This window comes from Streptopelia decaocto, assembly GCF_964273445.1.
Source record: "Streptopelia decaocto genome assembly, chromosome: 3".
Taxonomy (NCBI): Eukaryota; Metazoa; Chordata; class Aves; order Columbiformes; family Columbidae; genus Streptopelia; species Streptopelia decaocto.
In genome coordinates this window covers 58,320,888-58,339,149 of record NC_138656.1, presented here as the reverse complement: position 1 = coordinate 58,339,149, position 18,262 = coordinate 58,320,888, and the positions used below count along the sequence as shown (strand labels likewise).

At 41.8% G+C, this 18,262-nt stretch overlaps 1 protein-coding gene across 3 annotated transcripts in view; it reads right to left on the bottom strand.

Moving 5' to 3' along the window:
- The window catches only part of HIVEP2 (HIVEP zinc finger 2), a 105,501-nt gene that overhangs the window by 60,710 nt on the left and 26,529 nt on the right, over window positions 1-18,262 (bottom strand). Inside the window, exon 1 of one of the 3 annotated variants that reach the window (XM_082048929.1) lies at window positions 16,340-16,355. The exons of the other annotated variants lie outside the window; for them this stretch is intronic. The gene's annotated coding sequence lies outside the window, so the exon portion shown is untranslated. Of the gene's footprint in view, window positions 1-16,339; window positions 16,356-18,262 lie in introns of those variants that run through there. 3 annotated transcript variants of the gene reach the window in all.

Sequence of the window (18,262 nt, the reverse complement as noted above, 5' to 3'; positions counted from 1 at the left end):
CATTTTACAATAGAAAGGGAATAAGTTTTAATTGGCATATCCTGCCAATTACAACTGCATCACCTCTCTGTTGCTGCGCCCTGACTCTGCTCTCGCTGAATTACATGGAAAAGCTCCAGCATACAAATTACGCAACATCAGTCACAGCTAAGCAACTCATTTATGCATATGCTTAATTCCATCTCTAATCAGTAAAGCCAATTCAGCAAAGCAAAGCATGTGCTCAAGTCAAAAGTGAATAGGTGGCGTGTATCTTTCTGAATATGGGTTTTTCATAGACTGAAGATGTTGCACAAAACTTCCCTTGATTTCCTTCTTCCTGGAAGAAGGTAGAATTGAGCTGTTAATCAAACTGTCATTTATGCATGTTAAGTACTAGTATTTTTAACTCATCCATAGATTGGTTAAGCAAAAATAAATTTTGAAAAGCCATGGGACATTCTTGGGCTGGACAGAGACATACATACATACTACCCTCAGACTGCAGGGGACCACAGAGGCAGAAGGAGGTAAGGAAAGATGAGGCAAGAAGCTACCATAGGAAATCCTGTACATCCAGAATTGCTGATGGGCCTTCCTGAGCCCTTGCACAGAGAGAAGTGAGAGCCTTCTTATCCACTGAAAGTAGAACGGAAAATCACGGGTGTTTCAACTCCTCTGTTTCCATTTCCCTCCCATGGGAATGAGGAAGGACCAGGGATAATTAATACACACCTGGATAAGGCATGTGCCTCTTTCCTCTGAATGCACTGAAGTAACTGGACAGCCTCTAAAGTCCTCTGAAACCTCTTATTGTCCTTTAAATTTCCTTTAGTCTTAGCAAACAACATTAATCTAACAGAGACAAAATCCAGGCAAGCATGGATCCCCAGGAGCACTCCTCGACTGTGGACAAGTGGGAAAGAAAAATCCTGTTGCAAACAGCAGGGCTGTGACTGCTCATGGGGTATTTAGGCTCAGCATCAGCAGCTGCACTGCTCGCCTCCCTCTGCCCCTCTCCCCAGACTAAGGGGCCTTATCTACCTTTGCTTTTTGTCCAATCTCAGAGATCAGGAATCAATTACAAACGCTGTGGGGCTGCCCTAAATGATGCTTAGCTGCCCAAGGTGGCTTCCTCCCAAGTGGGACCCCCCCAGCCAGGCTGGGAGAGCTGCAGGGAGGGGAGTGCTGAGGGCCAGGCTCTACCTGTTCTCCAGCTCCTCCAGGCTGCCAGAGACAGCCAGCATGGGGTAGACCCTTTGCTTCCTTCTCTGTTTGAGATTACAGTCTGCCCTGAAGGCACCACGAGCTGCAGAGTGTAAATGTTTGCAGAAATTAAACAACTCCAGCAAAATACACATTATGCAAACATCTCCTCTCTTCCCAGATGACACAACATGGAGCACCAAGCACAAACAAAAACCAACCAAAGCAAGTGCAGAGGCACTGTGGGAAAAAAATCATTTAGCAAAGAGCTTCTCTGCTCTCCTTACAGCCATTAGGACAGTGATAATGCTGAAATGGCTGGCGAGCCCTGAAAATTGGATAAACTGAGACACAGAAGAGACAATTGAAAGCAAGGAGACAGACGGCAAAAATAAGTGAGACAACAGATGGAAAGCAGAAATGCAATGTCTAAACTGCAGCTGTAATTCTGCTAGTAACAAGCACAGGTAGTTCAGCTTCCTTTCTTGTTTTGAGGAGGGCAAGAGTTTTCTTTAAAAAAACCCAACAAACAAACAAGCAAACAAACTGGTTAGCAGAACTGCCATGGGTTCTCCCCGGAGAGTTTGTGGGACAGGAAAATTATTTCTCTCCCTACCTAGGAGTGAAACAACCTTTCTAAGAAAGGGCAAAATTCTGACACCCTCTGGTGTCCTCATTGTACTAGTACTGTTAGAGGTGGAAAGGGGTTCACATCATTAAAATCTATATCCACAAGTGTCTGAGATGCTGCTGGTCAAGGTCAGTCAAAGGAATTGTGAAGAGCTCTCCTGTGGCAGCACAGCTCCCTTTGCCTTTCTCCTTTACTAGCATGATTGTTACAATTAGACGGGAAGAGGGATAGTTATTGTTCTAGCAGCGTTTTATAGACTAATTTAGCAGTTTTTCTAGCAGACTTTTAGTATAGTTTTGATAACATGCTAGTATGGGAAAGACGGATTTCCACATTGGACAAAGAGACAGTTGTGGCAAGACTACCTATTTTTAACACAGTTTATTCCTAGCACCATTTCAGACACAGCATTTTCTCCCCCATCTGTTGACACAGTTGTTTTGTTCCTTTAAAGACACAGTTGTCTGTCTCTTGGGAAAACAAAACAAAACCAAACAAAACCAAAAAACCCCACCACAGCACCTTCAATAGTTGCAGAGAAAAACAGGAGACTGAAACCCAATCAAATCAGGTTCTGGCCATTGTGGTATTGTAAGTGCAAGTGTGGATTTTTAAAATTCACATCTGGTGTACTCAGCAACTAAGATGGTTTATTGATCTAAGGAGTCTGACTGCGAACCTGCCATCAGAGCAACATTCTGGTCTGCTCAGGAGGAATGCTGCTACAAAAGCACAGAGCAAGATGCAAACACTTTATTAAAGGAAGAAAAATGTAGTGAGAGCACCAAGGGGAATAAAACAACAAACAAACAACAACAACAAAAACCAAACCCGAAGTCTGATAAAAATTAAACTGGCATAACAGGACAAAACATTAAGCAATCTTTCTGACACTTGAGTTGCCAGGCCATTTTCTCTGATTTTTGATGATAATTTTTCCTCACTGGACTGCTGGACTTCATGGTTATGATCTTCAAGGGAATCAGAAACCTTATCTCCTCTCAAAGGCTTTTCAGGCAGCTTGAGAGTTTGTAGGTAGAAGCAAATAAAACTGAAGTATGGCTGAGGTGGGACCTCTGCAGATCACTAAAGCAACCTCTGTTCTTGTAGGACAGCCTATTTGCTGGGAAAGTTGCAATATGAAAACCTGATATATTAAAGGTCAAGACACCAATACAGAGCAGACTCATCTGTATTGTGTTTTAATTTCTTTTTACGCTGAGAGGTGCCCAGGGACCTGAAGAGGTGACAGAAAGATAAATCATGCATGACAAACTGGAACAGAAGACAAGGCTATATCCAGAACAGGATAGCTCTGCTGGTGCAGCTGTCCTAGCAAACTCTACTGACAGTGTGTTCCCAGCATAGCCTTCTTTTGCACCACCAAAATCACATTATTTGCTGGCACAGCATTTTACTGAGGTCCCTTTTCCCTCATCCAGCAAGCAAAAAGTGTTTCAGTAAAAGTAAAGTTTTGTCCTAAGTGTATCCACAATGAGAGGTTTTGTCAGTCAAGGGTCAAGCTTCTTTATGCCTTTGGCCAAGACAGCTATGACAGCAGAGGTCTGTAAAATAGGCATGTTCTTCCTTTGCTTGGAGTGAGGAGTCTTTTCCAAAGACTTCAATACTGGCTTCTGCCACTAACATGAATCTTAGCTTCTCATTCACTTTTGCAGAAATGCAGAGATAAAATGCCTCAGCACGCATGCTCTGATGGGAAAGGTTACAGGATTTCCACAAACAAAAGAAATCTCCAGGGTGCCTGTGGCTGACCCCAGCTGCTGCTCCATCACCGTTCTGGAGGAGAAGGCTGACCCTCCTGGCCTTGCACACATCGGTGAGGCTCAGCTTGGGCTGAATGCCCTTCCCCGGAGCCACGGGAAGGAGGGAGCAGACACAGGCTTGGTGCTGCTGTCTTTGCAGGCACAGCCTTCTCCTGCATGAAGAAGGGAAGGCCATGATGTACAGCAACACAGGAAAAATTATGCCAAACCAAGTGCCTGGGATTGGGTGTGCTGCTTTAAGAAAACAACCAAATTCACTAGGATGATGAAAAATACAGCTGATTTAAGATGTATTTTAAAGGAATTTGTGGATCTGCTTTCTGGAGCTGTGTGAAAAGATATTTTCCAGCTGTGCTATATGGTATGACCTACTGGTCACAATCACCCAAGTGATGTAAGATTTTAACACTGTAATCTATGATTTTTATGAGAGAATGGGCAGTGACTTTAACATGCCCTTGAGGAAATTCAGATCAGTGGGGGATCTGGCAGCATATTCAGGCACAGTTTTCAACCTATGAATACAGCCTACCTGCTTACCTGCCTTTGGTTTGGCAATGTCTAGAGCTGCGGTCCTTGGCCACCCAGTATTATCTAATTTCTTTACAAGGCATGTGGTACATATTTCTGGAAGGCTGGACCTAATCTAGGCTACTACGGTTTCTATGGACAGGAAGCTTGAAGGTTTGGGATTAAAACGGCAGGAGGCTGAAAAGAAAATTGAGGACCTGGAAATAACAACTGATGGTCCTGATGCAATCGTCACTGAGAACACTGCAGCTCCAAAAAATGTCATCAACAGCCTGAAGAATAATCTCAGATAAAATGCTAGGTTTTGGAAAACAGTGTAAAGCTTCTGCAAATATAGTTACCAGACAGGTTCTGGTTCACTTCTGCATTTGAATTTCAACCAGTTCTCCACAGCATCATGTAGGAAAACAACACAATACAAAAGCTTGTAGGTATTTGATCTACCCCAGCATGTCTCATTGAAGGAAAATGCTGCTGGCTAAGACCTTTCAATGAGTGGAGTGGTGGAGCAGAAATTTCCAGCTAATAAGAAAGATGATGCATGGGCAGAGTGTCATCTTCAAACTCTGTGGCCTCTTGCAAAGGCAACACCCATCCACCATCTGAGATCTGCAGCACAGATGAAGAGTCATAGGAAAGGCAAATGGAAAGTTTCAATTTCTGTATCATTACAGTACTAGCTGAAGAAATAAGCTTGTCAGCAACCCCACTGAACTTAAAAGCCGCGAGTAACAACTATCTGTGATGTGGTACTTGACAGAAGACTCATTACTTCAGGGCAGACACCCGGGTTTTCTCCTGAATTTTCAGGACTCATGAATGTTTTTGTGGGCAAAGTACCACCCTTATGTCCTTTTGTGATGGCCAAGATAACAGAGCTGGTCTAAATTAAAGACTCCAAAACAGTGTACTAAACCAATCCCTCTCTAAACTACCTTTATTTACTATTCCCAAAAAGGTCACTAAAAAGCAATATATTTTAAAGAAGAAAATTACTGACCTTTGAAATACAAATGGCAGTGCAGGTGAGCAGAGCCTCCACTGAATTTATTCATGCCTGTGCCCAAAAGTCAGGTGCCAGCTCACACAGATACCCTACCACTAAATGACAAGAAAAGGCCTTATGGCTGACTTAAAGACACTGACAGGGATTAGCTAAACTTGGTTTCTGAGGCTGTTTCCTATTAGTGTGGAGTCTCTTCAATGCCTGGTTGGTTTCCCCAGGAACCAGACAAATGGAAAAACTTATTTTTAAGCTGCCTTTGCTCTCTCTGCTGTGTTCTGCAGAGCTTTAGTGCAGCTGCAGGCAGAAGAGTAAGTACTGTAAGGTAGCAGTTTCATCAAGACTTGTCTCCTTAAAATCTTGAAGATTGATTCTACACTAGGGCTTCTACTCAAATACTAGTACAAAACAGAAAAATGGCAAGAGTCCACACTGACTGTTGAAAGTGCAGCTGAGGCAAAACTGCCCTCAGAAAGAAACCAAGAAAGTGCATGGCACATAAAAAAGCTTTCAGATAACACCACCGACATGCTAGACAGGTGTCCTTAAACCTTGACAACAGGAAAAATGTTTCTGCCAGGAAAACATAATGTCACTGCTAAGAAACACAAGAAATCAAGTTAAAGGCTTCTCGTGATTAATAATACTCACCATTCAGAACAAGACACAATTAAAGGTGATATGTTGGAGAAAAAAGGACAGAAAAGACTCCTACTGAATTCTACATCTCCAAAGAGTTATTCAGATTCCCACCTGAGTGTTTCCAGAGAGGAACACCACTGATTCTTATTCAGGAAGTTACAACAGATATATTAAAATTCAGCCAATTATATCCCAAACCATCAACGGGCTGTTCAAGAACCTTTGTGAACAGCAGAAACCACTCATCACAGAAAAGCAAGCACTCAGAGAAAACAAGCTATTTTTCTATCAGGACTACTTAATAGGAGACAAGCAGAATTAGGAGATCCCAGGAAGAGGTTCCAGGCAGGCTCACTGTGCCTGATCTACCTAGTGTGCCCTAAGGATACAGTAAAGCACTTCTCACCGCTTCTCTAAGGATTGCTTACTAAGACACCAATCCTGCAGTAATTTCAAATGGGATTTAAAGGAAATAAGTGAATGGAATCAGAATTATCTTTGGTGGAGCTGCTTCTTTTCTTTCCTTCTGATAAATCAAAGAAATCCTTAACTTCAACTGCAGATCCAGGTTTTGGCACCCACATTCCAGTCTTCTTCATATCATTTCATTACAACCACTACTGGCAATGAGCAATGAAGTCCCCAGCGGGTTTGCAGATCATCACAATAACATGATTAGAAAGCTTGATCCAAGTATCGTGAAAGTCAGTGAAACCTGGATTGAGCCCAAAGAGAAATTATTTTCCCTGCTATGGGTGGTTAGGTATACATTATGCCGTTTCTGTTGATAAAAGCAAATCTTTCCCCATCCGCTGACTTTAATTACTTAACAACAGAGTCTGCTTTTGAACAATATAGTGCCATGAAAGAAATCATAACACAGAATAGAGAAAATATGTCTTCTGTGCCATGGGTTCAATTAAAAATTCCACTGACTACAGTAACTGTTGAGTAAAACTATGACACCATTACCTAAAGGTACACACATACGTACGTTCACACACATACATCAGCTTACTGATCTGCAGGTCCTCTGAACCCTTCGCTGGGAACCAGCTCTACGACGAACATTTGTAGGAGGAGAGATATAGTCCGTGTGGTCATGGGGACACACAGTGTTATCTCACCCCCTGTATAATACTGTTCTCTAAAATTGTATACATTTCCCATCTTTAAAATATGGATACATTTCCACAGGGGAAAAAAAAAAAAGTTTTATTCCAAGGAAGAAAACAAAATGCTTTAATAATAATCTGAATATTTATAAGATATTATAATTTTAACACAGATTTCAAGAGATTGTTCATATACACAAACACAGTATTGAGTTTATGTAATAATTATTTGGCATTTTACATCTGCTGTAACATGCAAAGTAGTATTGGTAATATTTCTAGTTCACATGCTGTCATTAGCACAGGCGGCTATTTTGTCAATAGGGCTGTAATAATCCACATACTGACTGCAAAAATAAGTCAATATGACATGGGTTGTACCTGAGGAGAACACAAATCACAGAAACATTTGGACTGAAAGACACCTCTAAACGGGTCCTCCTAGATCATCTATAATAGACACTTCTCTAGTCTTGCCATGACTGACTGACTCCACACCCTCCCATGGCAGTTTGCTCCACTGACCTAAATGTTGCATAGTAGTAACCCCTTTCCAATATCGAACAGTCTGGCAAAGCATTCCCTGCTGCAGCTTAACCACAGTATTTTCCCCCATTTTCCCTTCAATAACATGTGAAAATACCTTGCTCTGTTCTTTCCAGTCCTTTTTCACATACACAAATAGTTAATGCTCTGACTTACACTTTCTTCAGACTCAATGTATCAAGATTTCTTATCTCAAATACTTTATCATCTTGACTTTGGACTTTCCCATCTTCCTGAAGAATCCCGTGAATTGAGGTTACCTTTTGGCTCTTGATTTTGTGGGCTGAAGAGGATTTGAAACGTTGGCACCAAGTCTAGTTAGTAATTTATTTTATGAGGCTTGAAGTTACAAATATGTCATCACACATCTCCCTGCTTCATAGTGGCATTTGTTCTTTCAAATTCAATATTGTTCTCCCAAGAAACACCTTGAGAAAATCACACATACAAGATCAATATGCACATTAATGAGATAGCTAGAATTTAACACCGCTGTTCTTCAGGATGTGCTCTGTAATTCCAGGGAACTTCCACTCAAACTTGAGCAAGGAGTGTTACCACTTATATAAACATAGGTAACCTCCATTAGGCTTTGCTAGGAGTGAAGCCACAACAGCACCAAGAATACCTGATGATTTACACAGAGTGTCTGAAGGCTGTCGAGGCCACACCAAGTTCCAGTAGCAGGAACTTAAAAGCTGCTTCTGGTATGGCTAGTCAGGTGTAGTCATGGCAAGGCATCATATACTTTGATTTTTCAGTAACACCCTTCACCTGATATGTATTAACGACTGTGACACTCCTGTGCTCCCAACAGAGACAAGGTCCAGGAGCAGAGGTGAAGCTGGTGGCCTGTTCAGGTGTACAGTGAGTCCTTGCCTGAGCTTTCTGGAGTCACACACCAGGCGTGCGAGGCGTGTGTGACCAAACACACACCCCTCCTAACTCTGCCAGTGCCTCACACAGACCCCTCTGAGGGATTCCTGAGCAATCCATAAAAACAGACTCAGGTGGCCAAGTTCTCTATCCACTACAGAAAGCCTACACCAGTTTCAGTACCGAGGATTTCCAAATATTTCCACCATTGTGGAAATACAATATTCATTTGGTGTATCACTGTATCACAATGCTCATGCATTGAAGTAGAATCTGGGACTTTAAATCAATTATTTGCCTGTAACATAAACCAAGTTCATTTCCCCAGTGAGAATATATGCCCAAAGAAAGTGGTAAAGAAGGGGCTTTCACACATGGAGACTTTTTTTTCCTCTCTTTTGACAAAAAGAATAGCAGAGGGTATGTGAATGGCTCGCTCCACAGTTGCCTCAAATAGCTGCAATATAACACTCATGCAACTTGTTTTCGGAATCAATATGGGGAAGGTTTGTGTTTTCTAGTTTTTCACTGTTTCAACAAAGAGAGGACACTGCTGCTGAGACTGCCTCTGCCTATTGCCAATGTGAGAAGCTGAAAACACACTTAACAATAGCATGGCACGAGCAGTTTATGGATTAGAGACAGCTGTAAAGTCTGATACAAACAGACAAGTGTTACGTTTTCCAACACGCAGCTCAGACGACCAGCTTATTGACCATAAAATGAATTATATAAACTAACTTGTATTATCTCATCTGAGACCTTGGTTAGTCCACCACCTTTTTCATATATACATGTATATATATAATTTTTTTTTCCCCAGATAACTGTCAAGTTACATTCCTTATATAACACTGCTGCAGCGCTAACCTGAAGCATAATGACTGTGCTCATTATACAGTTATTATGAGCTGTGGGATGAAAAGCTGTCAACAATTTGATTTACTCCATATAAGGTAAAACATTGTTCTTCTTGTAAAGGGAATCCCAATTCTATCTTTCTGAAACAGTAGCAAAACTCTTATTGATTTTATTGGATTAAGAGGAATAACCACGGGTCTCCCTCCAGCAAGGCATGCAAGCCCATGTCTCAGTGGTTGTGTGGGACAAGGAGACAAGTTGCTGCCAGGTAAACTGCTGGATCAGGCCTTAGTGCACAGTCCTCTGCATCTCTGAACGAAAGAAGATGGTACAGAATGTTGCAGCGGTCATGGGTAAATAGATCCAGTGTTTTCTGGATCTATATACAGTAAATTTTCTTGATTGTTCAGTCTAGTTTTTCTTTTTTGCTGTTTTTGCTGTCAATTCAGTGCAGCCTATTAAAGACTGTGAAAAGAAATGGCCTTCAGCATGGATTTATATTCCAACCACACAATCTCAATTTCTTCCAGAAAAAATAGTTATTGAACTAGTTCTCCAGTTTTCAGATAAGTAAGGTCCAATTTTCAGATATTGCCCTTATGTCATAATTATATATTGCAAATCGATTCATATTTAATATATTCCAATTGCACTGATACCTGTGCAATTAGGTTCCAAATATGTTACACCAACTTTATCATGACAGTACAAGTAGGTAAGTCTCCAACACCTTCCTATCTATTTATACGGAAGATTTTTTTTGCCATCTTTTTTTAAAGACTTCTGATCTACAAGTATTTTAAAGGCCTCACCTCTGGTGAACAGGGAGAGAGACTTTTATTGCTACAAGTTCTTGCAGAAAAAAAGCAAAGGTGTCCCTTATTGTGGCCTTTCAGTACCTAAAGAGGGTCTGTAAGGAAGATGGGGACAGACTTTTTGGCAAGGCCTGTTGCAATAAGACAAGGGGTAATGGTTTTAAACTAAAAGAGGGGAGATTCAGGCTAGACATTAGGAAGAGATTTTTACAATGAGGGTGGTGAAACACTGGCACAGGTTGCCCAGAGAGGTGGTAGACGCCCCATCCCTGGAGACATTCCAGGCCAGGCTGGACGGGGCTCTGAGCAACCCGATCTAGCTGAAGATGTCCCTGCTCATTGCAGGGGGTTGGACTAGGTGACATTTGAAGGTCCCTTCCAATGTAAACCATTCTATGATTGTATTGATTCTATGACTCCTTCCCCAGGATTTCAGCTTAGCCCTCACCGTCAGCATCTGACTGAGTTGCAAAGTGTACATTTAATTCTGTTCAAAACCCCTACTCGTCTTCATCCTGGTTTATTGCAGTTGTTTGCCTACCAGCCGCATTCGTATTCCGCAGCACCAGTGAGGCTCTGCTCGCTGCAGGCTGATGGATCAGTGCAAGGTCACAGACGATGCCCTCGCCTGCCCTCTGAAATGCTGCCAGCAGCTGCCCATTTGCCTGCTCACTTGCTCTCTCTCCCCTAAAGCAGGAGAGGGCTTTCAAGGAGGTCCAGGCTGCAGGATCAGATCCCTCTGCTACCTAAAAGGGAAGTTTTGACATCTAACATTCACGTGCAAGGGCCACAGAGGCTGAAATGAATCAGGCAGGAACAACACAGACCACAGGTAAGTGTATTCCAGTGTGTTATCAGCTGTTTTTATTTTCTAACAAGCTAGGAAAAAAGTAGAAATTCTAAGAAATTCTAAATTCTGCTCCATCCTCATCACCTTCCTGTATTGAGGCAGTTCTGATGCAGCAAAATACAAACCAAACACAGTAAGATAGCCCAGTTTCACAAGCTCACAAATAAAAAGCACTTCCACTTCTTGGGCTGCAACCTACAACCAGCCACCTTGCAGACGCCCTTCTCGACCCCATCCATGCAGGATGAGCCGGCACCTTGAACCCTCTTCCAGCCAAGCAATGTGGGTTTACAGCTAGAGGTGGGAGAAAGGTTGCAAAGAAGGAGCAAACCTTCTCGTGACGACGGTGTCCCTACCCATCCCTGCCACTCTTCCAGTGCCACCCAGAGCCTCCTCTTTTGGGCTCAGTCCCCCCCTCCATTGCCCCCCGAGCCCTTTTTCTGGGACCAGCACTGAGACGCTGAGGAGTGATGGCCAAGGGAGCCTGTTCCTGCACAATTCACCCCAAACCATAACTCTAAATGTATCTTCCAATTCTAGTCATATATTCATAGGTCCCTGCACAGGGACATATTATTCTTTCAAAAATATTACAGGAAAATGCTGCAATGATCATCATTTAAAAACTCCATCATAATTTCATTAAAAATTAACAAAAAGAAAGCATTAGTGTTGTCCTGCCAACTGGGGGTGGGGGATGTCTCATATTATTAAATTGAGAAGGGCAGCAATGGAAAGCCTTTTTAGATTGGTGTTTCCATTCTCTCCTCTTTTGCTTGGTTCAGAAGTCCTGCATAATTAATACTGTAGTACTTAATAAATGCTTATGAACCTACTACCTCTCTGCTCTTTCTGTTTAATTAGGTGATTGACTTCAGGCATACTATAAATTATAATGACAATTTAATTACTTTTTTAATGTGCACACTTAAAAGATTTATAAACAGGAATCGAGTAGTACAGTGCACTAAAAAGTAGAAATACCATAAACTGGAAAACAGCACAAAGTAATCCCATGTAAAGTATCTCTCCAGTGTCTGAGCACATGTAATGACTGGGAGATACAGTATTTACAGTGTCTGGTACAACCAGAGAGAACTGTGTACTTCTATCTGAACATGTGCGTACGCTGCTTTTAACTTTTCTTCTAGCACTTGCATATCTCACTCAGTTTCATGGCAAGAACCTAAACTGGTTCCAAGGAGAAGTTGGGCTATGGACTTCAGCATCTCTGAAGTAAAGTATTTGTAAAAATGAAAGACCCTTTCCCTTCTTTTAAATGAATTGTAAAACTTCCACCTCATTTGATCATAACACAGTCATTGTTAAAATTTTCAGGGGGCCAAAATCTCCCATGGCATTCCAGTTAGCACAGGCAAATCATCAAAGACCACAGATTTCATCATCTCATGAACAGAGCCTTCCTGCTCAGGAGACAGAAATGTGTGTCTGAGAATATTTCACACCATCGGGACCACATACTGCAACAATCAAAGTTAGCTCTTCTGGTATTGCTGTTATGCCATCTAGGACTAATTCTCCTGCCACTTAGAAGAATGTAAATTATAACGAAATTCATAAAGCCAATAGAATTATATGCATATAAATATGTAACAAGTCAAATAATAATCAGACCCTGGTTTTCACTTCAAAGCAGCGCTTAGAAAAGCAGAAATGATAAACTAAAAATGAACTTTTTGAATTTTCAATAGGTTAAGATACTAAGAGTTAATCTACCTAATATCCAGACATTGCCAACCCCTGGTTGGTCACTGAAGACAAAGTAATCATCACTATTTTCAACAAGTTACCTGTCATCAACACGGAGAGACGACAGAATTTGTTTTAAATCACACTGTATGCTATATTGGTGAAACTTTCTCATGTAAAAAAAGTCATTAAAATTTGGGCTAGAGGAGACACTTTCCCATCTGGGAGCAGAATCTGGTTTGGTGTGACTATTCCTGTCTGTTAATTTAGCAGTATACAGTATAACTGTACATTCTTGGCATACTTACTGGGGATGCTGGCATCTCTGTAACTAGAACTACTTTGAGAGAGGGGAAAATAAAGACTGGGCAATTCACAGTGCCCTAAAAAATGATAGGCAATTTGCTGTTTTACGCATCATCTATCAACAGTGTTGAATAGTCAAAAGGGAAATAAATTTAAATATATCTCCAAGGCACAGTGCTATGATAATTGTCCCTGGTTTTCCTTTTTATTACAGCAAAAAAAATCCCAGACGCTCGTCTCATTCACACCCAGTGAAGCTGAATGGAGAGCAGATCAATCCCACAGCTTCCTCGCGTGTCCGTCCACCTCGGCCAGCACAGACCGGGGCCAGAAAATATGAAGGTAAGAGAGGGAAGGTGGGGAAGCTGAGCAGTGCGGTGAATCACCAGGAGCTGCTTTGCCTGCAGCTCCCCTGCTTGGGGGAGCTGAAACAAGGGCTCTGCTATGGAGCTGCGCCTCATCTACCTTATCTGCAGCCAGTGATGGATGGTGGGTCAAGAGGGCAGCAGACTTTGGGTGCACAACCCTTGAATACTTTATCGAAGATGGCAAAAGGCCATGTACTGCACTAACACAGCAAATACTTCCTTTTGCTGTAGAGCAGACAAATTCCTTCCTCTCTGCTGGCTGGATCTGAAGCTTTTGGTTCATGGCTCGGAGTGTCTGCAAGTCCTACATTCGCAAAATACACACGTAAAAAAATCTGCATTTTTATTCCTGAGACCATTTGACTGTAAACATTCTCATAGCCCTATCTGTGCTGAAATCCTATGCAATCATAAATCCGTAATTCTGGGGATTTATGGGTTTTATAGACAATAAAAGAAGGCATGTTTCACTCAAAAAATGAAACAGCATAGTTAGAACCGAAAAAATTTGCAAAACTCTGTAACTCATCCTAATGTTTCATACTGAAAAGACTCTTGAAGGAAAAATATACTGATTTTGATATAAGTGAAAAGTTCCACAAAAAATAGAAATTTTGTCCCTGGCTTAAATGAAGATTAATAAAAGTATTAGGTAATGTGATATAACAAGATATTTCAATACTAGCAGTGTAACAGTATTGTTGTGATACCCAGTGAATTATAATTTAACAAGTAATACAAGATGAGTTGGAACACCTTTATGCCATCAAAATATCTTAATGCAAAATAAACCTGAAGCAACATGTCAAATGTTCTGAAACAAGGTGTCTTATTGTATAAGAGTTGTCAAGGGTTTGTCCTAGTTTAGAGCACTAGCATTGCAGAACCTTCTGCCTTTTAAACATTCTTCCAAGCAGTTTTGTCTTTAGTTCCTCCTTAGCTGCTTCTCTCTTTATCCCCCTAGGTGTCTTTAAAACTTCATCTAACTGCTCTGAATTTGACAATATAGCTTAATTATCTACCTGTGGTTTCACGTTTGGTTTCTAAGGCCAGCAGCAGAAAGGAATCTCCAAAGAAACCTCCAAATCAGCTGTGACCATTTCAGCATCCACACCATCTGACTAAAGCATCACCAACAGAAGACAACCACTTAGCTGCCCACCCACATGGCCCCAGAAACTGAGGTAACACTGTAATTACGGAATCACTGATTAATGGCAACAACACCTAATATGGGCTCGTAACTTTCCGGTTTTGGAGACCTTGAGGAGCTGGTTCACACCAAAAGAGCTGAAGCTGGTGGTGCGGGATTTCCGGCAGCGCGGCGCCAGCAGCGAGGCAGCAAGTGGTGAGAAACCTGCACCTTCCACCTCCGGGATGTTAAAGCAGAAGAAACAGGTGGTTTCCCTCCCAAATATCTTACAGCATTTCACGCTACAGCAATGGATTTGCATAATTTCAACCAAATGATGTGCTACAAATCTCACCATAGATTTTGAAAGGAAACTGTTCAGAATTGAGCAAAATAAATGGTGTTTATGCTTGGAAAACGGAAGGTCTCAGGGTGGACATACCTTATAGCCCTGTTGAACAAATTACAACCAGGCCTGACATCTTTAATTCAAACAAATGTAAATTACAGATTAAATCCAAGTGATTTTAACTAACAGCCATAATGTGTACTGAAAAGCTTCTAAAGCAATAAAAGCCTTTGTACACCCTCTATCACCCAGAAAGCAAATATGCACATCGGTAACTTGCCCTCTCAGTATTTTCATTCCTTTGTCAGAGTGTGAAGCTAAGACTGGCATCAAAGTGTGTCGTATTTTTAATGCATTTTTGGTCTGAACTGAGACACTTGAGGAGTCACAGTGATGTCCCAGAGAAAAACATCTTGAATATAACTTCTGCTACGCCCACCTTCAGCCCATGGCCCAGCACTCTGCTCCCTTTTATTCATCCAGGTAAGGAGAAGCTGACAGGCAGGGGAGGGAAGAGACGGGGAGCCATATGGAGCTACAGTCAATTTTCAGTGTGTATTTGTGAATAGACTCAAAGGAGATAAATGCTGGCATGCATAAATTCATATTTTATCGATATCTATTTTGGTACTTACTGTCAGAGTAATTTATTCATAAAGTGGCTTTTAAAGGCAAATGCTGTTTTAAAGAAAAACCCAAATCCTTAAGAGACACATTCCAGTCCTGACTTACTCCTTGCCACAGCAAGTCCAGGATCTTGATGGCATGAAGCAGGATGCAGGAGCTCAATCTCCAGGTTCATCTCCCAAAGCCAAAAGGGAAACCAGTGTGAATAACCAAGAACCCAAGAAGGAGTTTCTCCAGGTCATTTCCCAAACCAGGTCCCCCAGGAGAGGGGCCACTCAAGCAGGGGCAGGCAACCAGCCCGGTGCATGGAAGCACTGAGAGTGCACATTTAAGCTGCTCATGCAGAAGGCAAGCAGAGCTGATGGTTTTGCATGCAGTATCTTGTAATGACAAAGGCTATCAAAATTACATGGATTCACAAGTTTTTCACTGGACCTACAAATGTTCGGTTTCACTTCCCAGAGTTATTCAAATTATCCAGCCCTCATGGGTCTGCGAACCTGAGCTGCAAGTCTCAATGCGGAAGGGGATTTATTAAAAGACTGCTGGTGCATCTGACCGTGACAAAATACTAAAACAAAGAAGTAATGAATACATTGCACATTTCTGAACCCCAGGTTATGTCTGACCTGGATCCAGTGGACACTTTTTGATTTCTACTGACTCCTCTATCACAGACTGTTCTCTCCCCAAACTGTGATCTAAGGCTACCACACAACACACACGGGAGGACAGCAGAGCAGAAGTATCTGTGAGAGTCATTTATTCCATTATTCAGAAATCAAAAATTAAAAGAGCCACTTCAAACGCTAACAGAAGGCAAAAACTAATCACTTCCTTCCAGAGGAGGGCAAAAGACCTTATTTTTAAGTATTGATCAGAACATGGGCCGCTGCAGAAAACTTCTGGACTCTGTTCATGGCTCTTAAATAGCTCTGTACCTGGACTCTGCCAAATGGTTTGAATTTTCTAAGCTTTTTCAAAATAGTAATAAAAATACATACCCACCTCATAGAATAGAGGCTTCATCAAAGTTTCTAACTCCCTCTCAGCTTCTTAAGTAGACAGTCCTGCAAAAGCACAAAGGACCATTATTTAGATCTGATTTCCTTTAAAAAAATTTAATCCTATCTATTTCTTGGGCTTTTTTTGCCAGGTGGGAACGAATGTGGATAAAAAAATCAGCGTTTCTGCCTGGAAGCCAGTCTCAGGCTCTGGCCTCATACATACATATACATCATATTCTTCCATCTTCCACAATACCACCAGTCTACGAACAGGTCAGCAGGACACAAGCCAAACAATGCACATCTAAATCTGAATGCAGAACAAACAAAAAAATGGCTAATTTTAAGACCAAAACTCTTTCCTAAGAACCTCATTTCTTCCTGGTCACAAGTCCGGGTGTGACATGTAAGAAACAGCTTTCTGAGGCCCTGCGGTGTCTTCTGAATCACTGCCATTACCCGAGAAAACCCCAGGAAGTGGTTTGGATGAGAAGCTGGACTCGACTTGCGTAGGTATCAGCTGATGTCAGAGTACACCCAGCACAAAGCCCTAACAATGTGGGCATTGTGAAACCAGGAATAACCTTCTCTTATCTCCTGCAATTTGGGAAATCATTTCTAGTGCGGTGACTACAGAGCTTAGGAACAAGTCAAACAGTTAATTATTCACTGCACGCTTCATAATTAATCTCTGTTTCAGGCCAAATCTTTATATGCCCATAATAACACGAAGATCTCCAGTGAAGGAAACAACAGCATGAGCTTTTGGACCTCCTTCTGCAAAGCAATTCGTTTTTCCATAAACAGTTACTATTAAGCAAGGACAAAGCAACAAACCAGACAGCCATCTGTGTAAACCAATTTAAAAGGATGGTGATCTCATAAAATTTTTCAAACTAATGTTCTCCATTTAACTTCTGCCACCCCGTGCTGCCCCAGCAGAGGCCGGGTCCAAGCAGGTCCTCGGGTGAGCGCAGTGCTTCCTCTTTTGGGAAAGCTGGTACTTTAAAGCCACAGCAATTTCAAACCTGTGAAAAGAGCATGTCAATGAAAATACCTCAGCATATATGGAAGCAGGGCAACCTAACCAGCAGCCCACACACGCCAAAGGGTGTTGCCACAAAGGTCTGCACTACACGTTTGCCAGTTGAGCTTCCTTGAGGTATGAGGTCAAGCGAGGAGAAAGGTTCAGGCCACTGACGATAACATAGTCCCTGCTAAAGTGAGTTCTGCCTTATGACCCGGAGAGAAGCCAGCACAAGCACTGATGGCAACCACGTTAGAAAACAAGACAAACCTGAGACGCTTAGAGCAAAGCTCACAAAGCCACACATAGCACAGCCATCCTGTATGCACCCAAGATGGTCACAGCATCCTCAGAGCATTCTGCCTCTTTTGACTTGCATCTAATTAAGCCTCAGCCAAAACATGCAAAATAAAATACGAAATAGAACACCTGCTAACAGGTGCAAGTAATAAACACCTATGGCCACGTCTTGCACCAGGTCACTTGCAGGGCTGCCTTTTATTCCATCTACTGAAGTCAGACAGAGCTGCACAAGAGCTGAGAACAGGGTGCATCGGGAAGATGTTGGTGATACCAGACCATTGGAAGCACAGCAGAAAGAAGTTCACAAACTTGTTTACAAAGTCACGTGGACAACCCACACACATTTCAATATCAAATAAAGTAACCAAAAGAAATGTATATTCTCTTCACAGAACAACGTAACAGTATATTAACTTTATTTAAGTGGTGGAAGGAAGCATTTGCTGCTCCATTATATTAAGATGATGTTTCTAATCCATGTAGTGTCAACATGGTAAAAATTACCTCCCAAAAAGCCAAGGCTTGTTACGTTGATACTTTTTCTCTTTAGCCTGCATTTTCAAATACTCATTACTTTCCTGTTGCCCTTCTGGA